Raw genomic sequence first — 13,790 nt, 5'->3', positions numbered from 1 at the left:
CCCGTGCATGGCATGGGTGTGCTCAAGTGAGTATCTGAAGTATTGAGAGGAAGGACTGTAGTTCAGATCCTGTCACTCATTTGATGAAACTTCACCAAATACTTGCTGAACATCGTGGGACTACAGTGCAGTGGGAAACAAACACCAGCCACAGGACCATTTCACAAAACCCTTGTGTGGTCAGGTCACAGCAGGTAAGAGATGGTACCTCTTAGTAGACCATTTCTGTGGCATTTAATAAAAGGGGCCATGGGGTTGGCTCACTAGATAAACTCCATTCACCTACCTCCAAATCCCAATGCCTAAGCAGAATAATATTTCAGAGCATATCAAAAGTCAGGTGCACTGGACACGGGGACATGAGGATGGTGAGTTGGAAGTCAGCTTGAGCTACATAGTAAGAACTTGAGCCAAATCTAAAAGAGGAAGAAAAAGAGAAAGAGGAGGAGAGGAGGTGGAAGAGAAACCAACTAAGCCTGCCAGCCCCAGTGACAGGGAGATGAGAGGATGCATGGGGCTGGTCTCCTCTTTGAAGGAGACCCTATCTGTGAAAGTCAGTGGAAGGCTCCAACTGCACCTGTGTATGAAGAAGTAGACCATGGTAAGGTCTGGTCCTGATTAGATCATGTACCATTATACACATGGTCTCACATGTGTATAATATATGTTAATCATATTCACCTGATCTCCTTCCTCTTCCTAACCACATCTTTATGCTTTCATATTTTTCTGTTTCTCTGTCTCTGTCTCTGTCTCTCTCTTTCCCTCTCTCTAGTGAACCAATGAGTTTCATCAGCGTTGCCTACAGAATTGTGAGGAAGAGATTATTTACAGGAGCATGTGCATCTTACCGATTATCCCATTTCAACTGTCCGACTAAAAGAAAATGTTCTCCCTCCCTCATCAGCTGTTAGGAACAGCAGAGTCTCATAAGCCCTTCCTCCTTCCATGGCTGGATGCTCTCAGGCCCAGTCTCAGGCATGTCTTGTGTAAGACAAGGCAGCTGCTATGACTTCAAGAGTTCCACGGCCATGTCACCAATGAAAGACAGCATTTTACAACATCCCAGGCCGTGCGCTGGATCTTGCCACCATTCTGCCCTCTCTTCACTGAGATTCTCTGGGCACCAGAGCAGTGACACAGACTCTTGTGTCAGCATTTTGACCAGTTATGAGTCTCTGCACTAATCAAGCAGCAACAGCACAGATCTGTGAGGATAAATATGGTTATTTAGAAGGCAATTCAATAGGTGCATCATATCCACTTAGCAAAACAGCAGCTGTCAATTCCCGACTAGGACCTGTGACCTCCTCAGCCACAGGCTTTTGACAAGTTTACAGAACCAGACATCATAAATTCCTGCCTGTGGTGTGGGCTCCAAAACCCGTCAGAAAGAGATCACTTACCCCAATAACAGAATTGACACCATTGCACCAATCAGACCAAGCTACTGATACTCGTGGAGAGGTGAGGATTCCCCTACATGCTGAGGAGACAAGGTACAGAGATTCCTTTTCTAAATGATGGAGACAAGACTGAGGCAAAACAGAATCTGTTTGGAGGTTGATGAAAGATCTTTTCTTTTAAAAGCAATTTCTAGGTATACTTATTGTATGTATATGGGTATTTTTGCCAACATGTACATGTGTTGTGTACATGTAGTGCCCTCAGGGACTGGAAGAGGGTATTGGATTCCCTGAAACCAAAGTAGCAAATGGTTGTGGCCCATTGTGTGTGTGCTGGGAATCAAACCCAGACCCTCAGCAAAAACAGTTAAGTGCTCTTCAATGGTGTAGCTTACTTCTGAGTACACCATGCTCAAGTCCAGAGCTCCACACCCATTACATACCCTTGATTAAACTCAGTGGCTCACAAAAATCATTAAAAAAAACATAAAACAGGAGGGGGCCTGTTAGGAGGGGGACTGTCAGAGAGCTGGAAGAGGGATGAAGGTATGAGGGGGGGGGGTTGGGTGTAATCAAAATAAATCATATATATATAATTTTATGCATAAAATTGTCAAAGATAAAGTTCATTAATAACCCAAAGCTTTAACTGCCCTGTGATCACCAATCCCAATCTGCTGTATTGTGATCTTATCCAATAACCACAGAGCCTTAAGACCAAACCTGCCTTACATTCTCTCAGGGAATGATCTCCCTGCCTGTGCAATCAACACATCAACTTTGATGGCTGTAGAGTGGTGATTATCTTCTCCTCCTTCTCCTCCTCCTTCTTCTTCCTCCTTCTTCTTCCTTCTCCCCCTTCTTCTCCTCCTCCTCCTCCTCTTCTTTTTTGAGAAAGTTTCTCTAGACCATGATAGCCTCAAACTGACTATATGTCTAAAGATGACACTAAATTTCTGATCTTCCTGCCTCTACCAACCATGCACTACCATGTCTTGTATGTGTGGTGCTGAGGCTCAAAACCATGGCCTCCTGCATGTTAGATGAGCTTCTGCCACCTGAACTATATAGCCCAACACCCGGGAAGCCCTCTTCAGAGTCTGCACTCAGTTCTTAACCTGCTTCCCAGCCCTTTAGCCATCAGCCCCATTTCTCAGTATGGCTGTGACAACTTCATCAGTACCAGCCCACAAAAGCCCTTGTCACAGGACAGGTGCTGCCTGAAGGGACCTGCCCTTCCTAGTTTGTGTTACCACAGGGACCTGTATGTGAGGATGCCACCTTGCACTTCCCATGGCACATGCAAAACCCTGATGTTTATAACTCACCTCGCACCTACAGTGGTGCGAAAGCTCAGCCTTACTTTGTGGGCTCTAAGAATAATTTGTTTCCCACTGAAAATATCAGTGAGCAACATGGCATCTTACTATTATTTCAGAGAAAAGGAAAGATGAATCTCACATTGGCTGCTTGTGAGACAAAGGAAGATGGTCTCCTGGGCCACGGTGTTCCCTCCTGATCCCATCTCTTAGAGTCCAGCCTCCCTTTTCTTTTTACCTCCTTTATCATACACTGATTATACCTCGAGGCCAGCCATATCTTTTAACAAAAAGTTTCTTTGAACAAAGGAATTATGTTAACTATTAAGAAAATAACAGTTTCACTAAAGGTAGCATTTGCTTTGAACAAGAGACCTTTGTGCTGTGGAGTTTGAAGAGGAGCTGAGACGTTAACAGGCCCTCAGAGGCCTTTCCACAGTGCTGGCTCTTGAGTGAGCTGCTTCCTTCTCATCTGCTCTTATCTCCCACGACCAGCTGTCCAGCTGCAAGCATTCCTGGGTTTGAGTTTTAATTGATGCAACACAGCACAGGACAGAAAACATTCCCGGAAATTGGGTATGGTAACACATGTTGGTAATCCTAGCACTCGGGTGGGGGAAGGAGGATCAGAGGTTCAAGGCACTTCAGCTACATGAAGAGTTCAAGACCAGCTGGGCTATGGTGAGAGCTGGTCTCAAAAAGAAGGAAGAGGAGGAGGAGGAGGAGGAGGAGGAGGAGGAGGAGGAGGAGGAGGAGGAGGAGGAGGAGGAGAGATAGAAGAAGAGGAGCTCAAAGAGAAGGAGCTGGAAGAGGAGGAGAAGCTGGAAGAGGAAGAGAGGAGTTGAAGGAGTTAGAGAAGGAGGAGGAGGAGCTGGAGGAAGAGGAGAAGAAAGGAGCCTCTCAGAATGGGAGAGGCTTTTCTGATGCACAGCTCCAGAAGTTCATATCCATAGCACCTGGCCCCTGATGTGGGGCTGTGGTGACATGGAGTATTATGACACAAGCATGTTAGAGCGAAGCTGCTTACCCACTGTGAAAGCACACACAAAAAGAGGCCAGGGACAAGAGGTGCTCTTCAATCCAGTCACAGGCATCATTTCAACACTGGGCGGTCAAGGTCTGAGGGTCAAGAATTCAAGGTCATCTTCTCTATATAGCAAGTTCAGCTTGGGCTACATATGACCCTGTCTCATGCACACAGAATGACCTGCTTCCTCCAACAAGGCCTCATCTACTCAAGATTCCAACACTTCCCAAAAAAGCATGAGCAGCTGAGGACAGGCTGTCAACACGAGCCTATGGGGGCATTTCATACTCAAGTCATAACAAGCTGAGACTTATTTCATAATAACCAAGGCACATGGAGATACAGCCAGAGCAGGACACAGTTCTTAGGATCCTAACATGTTCGACACACCAGCTGTCGGCACATGCTGGGGGCCATGTTGGGTCTCAGCCCATCTTTGGGAAACTGTGGCTCTCTCTTCTGAGTAAATAGTAGGCATCAAATACCTTATGTGTGGGGTAGAAAGGGAACCCGAGGGGGTGACTCACAGATTCCCACCTGCTTCTCACAAACGGCTACTCCCCCAAAGCCCGTGTATTAAAACTACCTCACGTGTGGCATGGTTGTGCTCCTTCCTGTAATCCCAGCACTCAGGGGAAGAAGGAAGGAGGGACTAGTAGCTCAAGGTTGGCCTGTGTGTAACTGTTGAGTGAGACTTGTAAAGACATGAGGACATCAGAAAGTCTGCGCCTTTGTAAATGGGTGTTGCCTTCAGTTCAGTGAGTGGTTCATAACAGAACCCCACATTCCCATACACCCCAACCCGAAACCTTCCTTTTTATCAAGAGTCTCACATATCATCAGCACATCCATCAGAGGTCAAATTCACACTTGGACTCATTCTCTTGTTATATGTTCTGTGGGTCTCAATAAATGACCACATATGCCATGTGAGGCAGTTTCACCCACCTCAAATCCCCGTGCCACACCCAGGCTTGCCTTGTACATATACAACCTGATCTTTTAACTTTGGAGATATTTTTCAAAAACACCTTCTAAGCAAGTCACAGAAGTTGAAAGAGGATGAGTCTTGGGAAAGATATGTGGATAAACTTTGCTACAATTAGAGCAAAGTATAAAATATTCTAAAAAGCTGAATATCACTACAGTGATACGACTAAACTATAGAGTCTAGTTCTCTATGTCTAACAGAACAAGGTTTTTTTTAATGATCTACTTTTAATAAAAGTTTTGGTGGGTGACTATGATTTTATAGTGAGGCATAACCTAGGTTATTGACATATATGTTTAGGTAAAACACAAGGTAAAGGTTACATAAAATTTACATAAATCTGACAGCTCTGGGGTTATGCTGTTGGCTATGCTTGTTATCTTAACAACTCTTTAGGTCAGGGCTGAAGAGATGGCTCAGCGGTTAAGAGCACTAACATATTTATAAAAAGATAAAGAGGGAGGTTATGTTCTATGGAGGTGTAGTCAGGTATGGGGGAAAGGGGGTGCCTTAGCAGGCCCATGCTGAGGTATCCCTTCCCCCACCCCAGGGACCAGCCACACTAAGGTATAGTATAGAATAGAGATTATTCAGGGCATGGGAAAGGGAGTCGAGAGGGTAGTAGAGGCAGAGAAAGACAGAGAGAGGTAATGGGGAGGGGGGGGAGAAGGGAATGGGGTGACCAAGTCCACTCAGTCAGTCAACAGGTTCTCCAGCACAAGAGTGAGGATTAAAAAGAAAAAAAGACGACTAGACAACATTGTAACGTGACCCCAGTCAATTCTGAGACTGAAGGCGGGTTTAATAATTTCCAGTCCACTTTTATACCATTTTAGTTACACGCAGGTATTAAGATCTATAGTAGTACAAAGAGAAACAAGCAAGACAGTAAACACAAAATGGTCAAGGCGATAAGCAAAGTCCTATGACAGTTGTTTCCTAGGGCTTGTCAGAATGACCAAAATACCAGAGCCTACTTCCTTGCCCAAGCCCAAAATCTTGCCTGAAGCCTGCTTCTTTTGTTTCATCCTAAGATTAAAATTCCTGCCCTTACCTAATTCCTTATTATAGCCTAACATGAGATTCTTGCCTGAACTTAACTTCTCTGTCATGCCCTAATGTCAGATTCCTGCTTGAGCTTACTTCCTTGTCATTGCTTAATATCAGATTCCTGCCTGAAACCCTTGTTTCCTTGGCCTTGGTCAAAGTCAAGCAACTGCCAGGCAGCACGGCACTCCAATAAGGCTCTCTACAATGGGCAAGAGGATAGAGAGGGAGCAAGAAGGCAAGAGCAAGATAGCAAGAGAGAGAGAGGAGGGAGCAAGCATCCCCTTTCATAGTGAGTCAGGCATACCTGGCTGTGGCCAGGGAACTGTAGAGCGGAGCTTAGACAAATGTTAGCAAGGTTCTGAGTTCAATTCCTATAACCACATGGAGGCTCACAATCATCTATAATGGGATTTGATGCTCTCTTCAGGTGTGTCTGAAATCAGACCACTCATATAAATAAAATAAATAAATCTTTAAAAAAAACTTTAGATTATGAAAACAACTATTTTCTTGCAGTTGCTGAAGATTCATCAATAATTTTCCTTGTGGTTATTCAAAATCTTTTGTTATCTAGTTTTGGTTTCTCTTGGAAACATCTACAAACAGATTCATAAAAGCATGCCAATAAATACTGTACTCTTTAAATAGAGTTTTCTGGTAATAAAAAATTTATAAACATATTGATTTTTCTTTGAATATCTTTGATAACAATTGGTATTGCTGTAGAAAAAAATGTTTTTGCTTCAAAATTATTCCTTCCACCTTAGTTATCTTTATATTGATTCTTTGTGATTTTCATATCATGCACCCCAGTCCTTCTCATCTCCCTATTCCCTCATATCTGTCCTTTGGCCTTGTAACTCCCCCCAAATAAAGCACTCACTGGAGCCCGTGCCCTTACACACACACACACACACACACACACACACACACACCATAGAAAACATCTCATCACAAAAGCTGTAGTATGTCACCATGTGTCCCACAGTATATTCCTCTACCCACACATCTTCACTTGTAAATGTTCATTGCAATGAGATGTTGGTCTGGTTTTCGATATCTGGCTTCTGTCACACAAACAATACTGGATCCTCACGGGGACTCCTCCTGCTTATCCTGCTATTGCCCTGTGTCGTGGAACTCCTGAAGCTTTGGAAGAACAGGACTGGCCCTTTGATGTGTCCCAACCATTCACAGATGAAAATGATTTTGGAGTGGCCCAACTCAGCACCCTGGATCTGGGCCTGGGTGGCTGCTGAGCTGGTCAGCTCTCCCTTATCCACACCACCAGCATAAGCTCTCCAGCACTGCTCTGGCTAGGTCACCCAATGTGTCATCCTACTCTCCTGTTCTGATCTTGTGCCCTCAGGGCCAGCTCATCCACACCTGTGCCTCTAGAGCCAGCTCCACTGCTTTGCCTGATTAAGGTGAGGGACCTACTCTCCCAAGTGCTGTCTCCAGTGAGAGATGGAGCCAACTCTTCAGAGCAGAGTAGCCAGTGAGGAGCAGGGGCAATTATGTCTCTGGACATCCACATGATGCACAGTGGCTGCCCCGACCAAGATGTACCCATGTTCTTTAGTGGTAACAGCATGGACCCCTGACATTGGCTATGCTGGCTGTGTAGCCATGGATAGAGACATGGCTCTTAGTGGCAGCTCATGCTGGGACCTCATCATGGTCCCAGGTAGCAGCCCTGGCCACTCACAACAGGCTATTCCTCTCTACCGTTGAGTCTCCAGGTTCATCTCTCTTCATAGTGCTCAAGCTGCTCTTCCCCTCTTTCCCATCTGATACCACACACTCTCACACACTGTGCTGGCTCCTGCTGCTGGCTAGCTGTGGCTGGTAGGCTCCTGAGTTGCATCCTCTGTCCATACTGCAGGGTAGGGTTCTGTGTGTCTATGGCCTGCTAGAGATGTGCGGTGAAGGACAGGTCTGTGGGTGTCTTTCCCTGCCTGCACTGAGTAGCCCGGTGGAACACAAGTCTTCCTCCTTCCACGCTGCACTGCCTAGATTTGATTTGATTTGATTTTTATGTGTCCTAGGCATAAGACACCTTTGCCACCAAGCCAGGCATCAAGCTAGGATGAACAAAGGACCGCCATCTGCTCTGCCCCTGACTGACAGAAGACCACCACTGCCAACAAGGTGTCTCTTTGCCCATTGCCAGAGGGTGGGTATCAAATTTATTTTTATTTTGCATTTTCCCTTTAAATCTTTGTGTCTGTTTTCCATCTTTAAGAAATCTGCTAAAGTACAATTTCTGACAAATAACGCTACCTTCGCATTCAAGAGCTGAGCAGAGAAGCGCTCTTCCTGAACTCTGTTGATCCAATGTGGCTAAAAGGATTTGATGCTAACTCCATCAGTCATCCAACCTCACTTACCTACTCTTCCACCCAGGACAGATGCAACAGAGGAGCAACAGACCCTCATGACAGGACATAGGACAGCAGTGTTTCCACAGAAAAATATCAATCAAAAATAAGGTCTGCGAAAGGCGTAAGACTCAAAATGGAATCATTTGTGTCAACTTGAACAACAAACAACGAAAGGGAAATAAACTGAGGAGAAACATGGGCTTGCACAGGTCACCACAAACTTGGATAAAATGTGATTACACATGGGACTCTGCCTAGCAACTCGGGTTAGCCCCAGAATGACACAGGTGGAAGTCAAGGGCACAGACCTCAGTCATGCAGCTTGAGCAAGCCTAAGAGCTCCTACACCTCACAGCTCTTGGGATCCCTGCTAGGGACACGAGGGAGGCCGACTCGCAGAAGAAACATACACCAGTCCTTAGTACAGGCTGCCTGCGCAGGAGCCTCCACCAGGAAAGTCAGCTCCAACCTCACATCTGACCAGCAAGTGTACATGTGCACAGGGGCTACCTGGGTAGAGAAGTGAGGGGGGGTTCAGGGCAAACATGACAAGATTGGTCTGATTTGTACGGCTTCCCAAGATCTTCCTCTGTGCCTGGAAGGGGCAGTTTATCCCCAGTACAAGCAATCTGCCTTTTGCACAGAAACTGTAATTAATGTTTAAAGAAAAGGCACAGGGCCAGGAAAGCACACAGTGACTCCACAGAAACTGAGAACCAAAGTAAACTCTCTGAGAGGGAGAGAGGGTGAAAAGCACTGACATCGGGGGGGGGGGGGGGGGGGGGGTCTCCTACACCACCACCAAGTCAGTTTCAAAGTGTGTTAACTGAAAGAGTTAGGTACAGATACTGTATGTCTACGTGCTTTTACTCTTTTGTGGGCAGAGGGCGATATGGGTAGGCCCCATGGCATCTGGCATAGGCAGTGCTGGATATGGACCTCTTGAATGCTAGGCAAGCATGTGGTCAATTAAAAGACAGACTCAGCAATATACAAATGGATGTGCCAAAAAGTCCCACAACCACCCACACTGTATTACAAAGGATAGAGCAAACAACAGTATTCCTGAGTCTCTGCTATGTGACTGACTAGCATATTTCAAGGCTCTCTTGCTTGGATATACTTGCAGGGAACAAGAAGGAATCCCAAGAGGGCCACCACACCCAAAGCACAAGACCTTAACTACCAGGTCTATCACTGGCCTCCTGCTTGCAGACAGGGGCAGCAGCACCACCCAGTGGCTGTACACAGGTAGGCAGCATCATAGCATACAGACCCTTCTGGAAAGGTTCTACTCCAAGGCCATCACTATTCCAGCCAGAGCCCATGAAGGGATCATGGTCTATGGGCCACAATCAGATAGAGGGAGGAAGTGTCAGCTCCAATACCTTGATGTGTCCTGTTCCAGCCACCCAGGCTTGGGGCTGTGGGAACTAGTCCTGATGAATAGCTTTTCTTTAGTGGCACTCTCAGAAAGGTACTAGGCCTGGCAAAAGGATGGGGAGGGGGGGGAGTGGAGGGGAGGGGAGAGGGGAGGGGGAGGGGAGAGGAGAGGACGGGAGAGGAAGGGAGGGGAGGGGGGAGTGGATGGGGAGAGGAGGGGAGGGGAAGAGGGAGGGGAGAGGAGGGGAGAGGAGAGGAGGGGAGGGGAGGGGAGAAGAAGCTGGCTTCTATCCAAAACCAACCTTGAAGACAATTGGACCTTGAGTATCTGTAGGCACACCCCAGGCCACCTGCTCTGCTTCTGAGTCTCTAAGGACATGGAATTGTGTTCCTCTGTCAGCATCCCTGTCTTAGTCAGGATTTTATTGCTGTGAAGAGACACCATGACCAAGGAAGCCCTTAGCTTACCGTTTCAGAGGTTCAGTCCATTATCCAAATGATGGGAAACGGCATCATCAAGGCAGACGTGGGGCTGGAGAAGGAGCTGAGAGTTCTACATCTTGCTCTGAAGGAAGCCAGGAAGAGACTCTTTTTCCACACTGCATGGAGCTTGAGCATTAAGAGATGACCTTAAAGGCCACCTACACAGTGACACACTTCCTTCAACAAAGCCACACTCCTAATAGTACCACTTCCCATGGGATAAGCACATTCAAACCACCACATTCCCCTACTCCACCTCCTCTGGTCAAAGTGCTCACCACTCCCATTGCCTATCCAACAGTTATTTGTGTATCTTTCTATCAAGATTCCTAAGCTTTACCTCATCTGACTCCTGCAAACACGTCATTAGGAGAAACTTGGAATCTAGAAATCTAGACACTAGGACACTAGAAATCTCTTCTCCCCTGCTTCCCCCCCCCACTCCCCCCGCACCCCGTGCAATCATATGGCACACATCTTTTACAAATCCTAGCTAGGGAGCAGAGAAGTGGCTCTGATGGTAGAGTGCAAAGCCCTGGTTCCACCCCCCCCCCACTACATAAAAGCTACTGTGATGTGCACAGCTATAATCCCATTTTGGAGAGGAAGAGAATCATAAATTCAATTCCTTGGTGATATAGTAAGTTTGACGCTGGCCTGGGCCACAAGCTCGGCGGGCGGGCACACACACACACACACATCTATCTATCTATCTATCTATCTATCTATCTATCTATCTATCTATCAGTGTATGTGTCATAATGAGACCCATTTCTTTATAAAGCAACTAAAATTTAATTTTTAAAAAGTACATCAGACAAAATGCACTAGTTTCCTAGGGTAGCTCCTCCCTTGTTGCAGAGTTAGAGATCTGAAGGAGAGAGCCTCTCACTATGACTGCAGTCCCAACTGCAGGTGTCACTACAGTGATGTTATAGTTGACTGCTGTTTGCTTTTTTTGGTTGGTTGGTTGGTTGGTTGGTTGGTTGGCTGGTTTGTTGGTTGGTTGGTTGATTTGAGACAGGGTCTCTTGAAGAGCAAGCTGCTCTTCCCTATGTAGCTAAGGATGACCTTGAAATATGATCTTCCTTCTTCTCCTGGACTCTTGGATTATAGGACATGTGGTGATCTCAGCTCATGTGGTGTCACAGACTGAAACCAGGACATCATGCATGTTGGACAAGCACTATTCAACTGTGATATTCCCCCACCCTCTACTGAGTGTACTGGTATCATTTTAGTAACATCCTAAGGTAGTTGAGCAGCAGGATTTTAAAAATCTTTTAGGGCCAAACATGGTGGTGTATACCTACAATCTCTGTAAAATAGAGTCTTCTCAGACCTGGGGTTAAACCCACCATGTCCCAGAGCTACACCCCAATCCATGTCAACATTACTGGTATGACCATTTAGCAGTTGAGGAATCTAAGCAGCAGAGATGCTGGATACTTTTCTCACTCTGAATGAACCTTCATGGTAAAGCTAGTCCAGCTTCAAGCTGAAATAGTCCAACATCCCAGTTCCCCTGCAATCTATGTCCCAGGCCACTGTCATGGAAGACAGCCTTGGGGAGCAAGTGGCAGAGGGGCTCTGTAAAGGAATCCTGCAACACTGCAGACAGTCATCTCAGATCTGAACGTTTGTTCCCTTAGAACGTTAAAGTTCATATTCTCCTTAACAGTGTGAATTCAGATTTGTTTGTGTTGAATTTGCCAGTGGTTAGTAATTACCATGACACATGACACATGATTCTAGGACACATGACAGCTTTCCATTAATAAAAAAAATCATTAAACAGCCCTAACAGTGAAAATTATGAAGACGTGAAACATATTTAAAACTTAATGCCAATTTTAAACAAAAAACACTATTATGGGTAAAAAGCCATATGTAAAAACAAAAGATGGGTAACTGGGGACAGAAACACCAGAAAGGCAGGGAACTTACTTTGTTGGGCAGTGGGATTTTACAAATCTTGTAGGGACAAACATGGTGGTATACACCTACAATCTCATTACCTGGCAGGACCAGAAGTTTAGTTTAAGACCACCTTGAGCTACATGAGATCATCAAAAGAAATCTTTTTTAGATATTTATTTATTATTACATCTAAGTACACTGTAGCTGTTTTCAGACACACCAGAAGAGGGCATCAAATCTCTTTACGGATGGTTGTAAGCCACCATGTGGTTGCTAGGATTTGAACTCAGGACCTTCAGAAGAGCAATCAGTGCTCTTACCTGCTGAGCCATCTCTCCAGCCCCCCCAAAAGAAATCTTTTAATGGTGCTGTGTTATACTTTTTAGAAAACTGAAGAAAGAGTGATTCTGAGTTCTTCCCATCCAGTTTTCAATGTGTCTACCTTCTCCCATAGGCTGACAGTGCAGTATACATCCCCTGTGCTTTAGTGGTTTGGTTCAGAACAACTCCCCTGCATTGATACCCATGCAATCACGCCAAATAGGAACAGATTAGAAAGGTGTATATCAAAAAGTAGAATAGGCTCTGGGGAGAGAGGGACTCCCTCCAGAGTAGGGCACCATTTGTGACATAATTAGGATAGTTTAACCATGGCCAGGCCTCTCAGATAAGTAGCGACCACACTACTAAAAAACCACCTTACTCTAGAGCCCAGGTCTCTAGAATCAGACAGTACATAAGCAATCATCTCTGCTGAGTCCTTGGGACTCTAAGCTGAAGCCACCAGTGAGGGGGTCTAACCTCAAAAGCCATAGGAGTAAATGGCTCTTACAAGGCAAATAAGTGGAAGAACTTCATCTTTGGTTTTTAATTAAAGGATGATTTGTTAACTTGGTAATTTATATAAATATGTCCTTAAGTAAGCAATGTCACTCCCTTAGTCTCAAAGCACTGCTTGTTAGCTCATACTACCCAGAAGAGGTGAGAGAGAGCCTAGGCTGGGTGCGACACTTTTCATGTAGAAAACAGCCCTGCAGGAAGAGGGGAAATCTTTTTTTTTTTAAAGATTTATTTATTATTGTATGTAAGTACACTGTAGATGTCTTTAGACACACCAGAAGAGGGCACCAGACTTCATTATGGATGGTTGTAAGCCACCATGTGGTTGCTGGAATTTGAACTCAGGACCATCGGAAGAGTAGTCAGTGCTCTTAACCGCTGAGCCAGCTCTCCAGGCCCAATGAGGGGAAATCTTAACTCTTGCATATCCTGTGCTTTTCTTCCTGTCCACAGAGGAAGGAGGAAAGATGCTGAGCTGCTCTGAAAACTGACAGCTGTTTGTCCTGTGTTGGTGGAAGGCCTCTTTTGTCAGTCTACCTTAACTTTGCTTTTCTGTTAGTTACTACATATAAGTGGGCCCATCCATCCATGATAAACCCCTCCCCAGGCCTGAGCATATATCTTGAAGAATGCTAAAATTAAATACTAGTGTTCCCCCTCTTATCAGCCTAGGACAAAAAGGAACTCAGTCTTTGCAATGCTGGACCCTAAGAACAGATCCTGATTCAGGTATACTATGGCAAACCTTTGGATCTTTGGAACTGTTGAGCTGAATAGCAGAGCGAGATGAGTTAGCTATGCTGATTCAGGACAAGCGCTATGGTAGGGACATCTCAAGGCAGTTGGAGGTGAGGTAAGCAGTTGTTAAAAGCAAAATAGGGATTAGATGAGATCTCTTAAATTAAACCAGTAGCAAAAGTCAATGACAAGGGTGACATCTGTCCAAGATTAAATAGGGCAGATGCCCTTGCAGAAACATCAGTGTGT

General features: G+C 45.5%; 1 non-coding gene across 1 annotated transcript; it reads right to left on the bottom strand.

The window, feature by feature from the left end:
- Positions 1-7,828: 7,828 nt before the first annotated feature.
- On the bottom strand, positions 7,829-7,971 carry LOC127697949 (small nucleolar RNA SNORA48). Its single transcript, XR_007980616.1, has one exon. It is a non-coding gene; the product is annotated as a small nucleolar RNA SNORA48 (small nucleolar RNA).
- Between the last annotated feature and the right edge of the window lie 5,819 nt (positions 7,972-13,790).

The sequence above is a fragment of the Apodemus sylvaticus genome, chromosome 12 (assembly GCF_947179515.1).
Source record: "Apodemus sylvaticus chromosome 12, mApoSyl1.1, whole genome shotgun sequence".
Taxonomy (NCBI): Eukaryota; Metazoa; Chordata; class Mammalia; order Rodentia; family Muridae; genus Apodemus; species Apodemus sylvaticus.
This window is presented reverse-complemented; position numbering and strand designations above follow the sequence as displayed.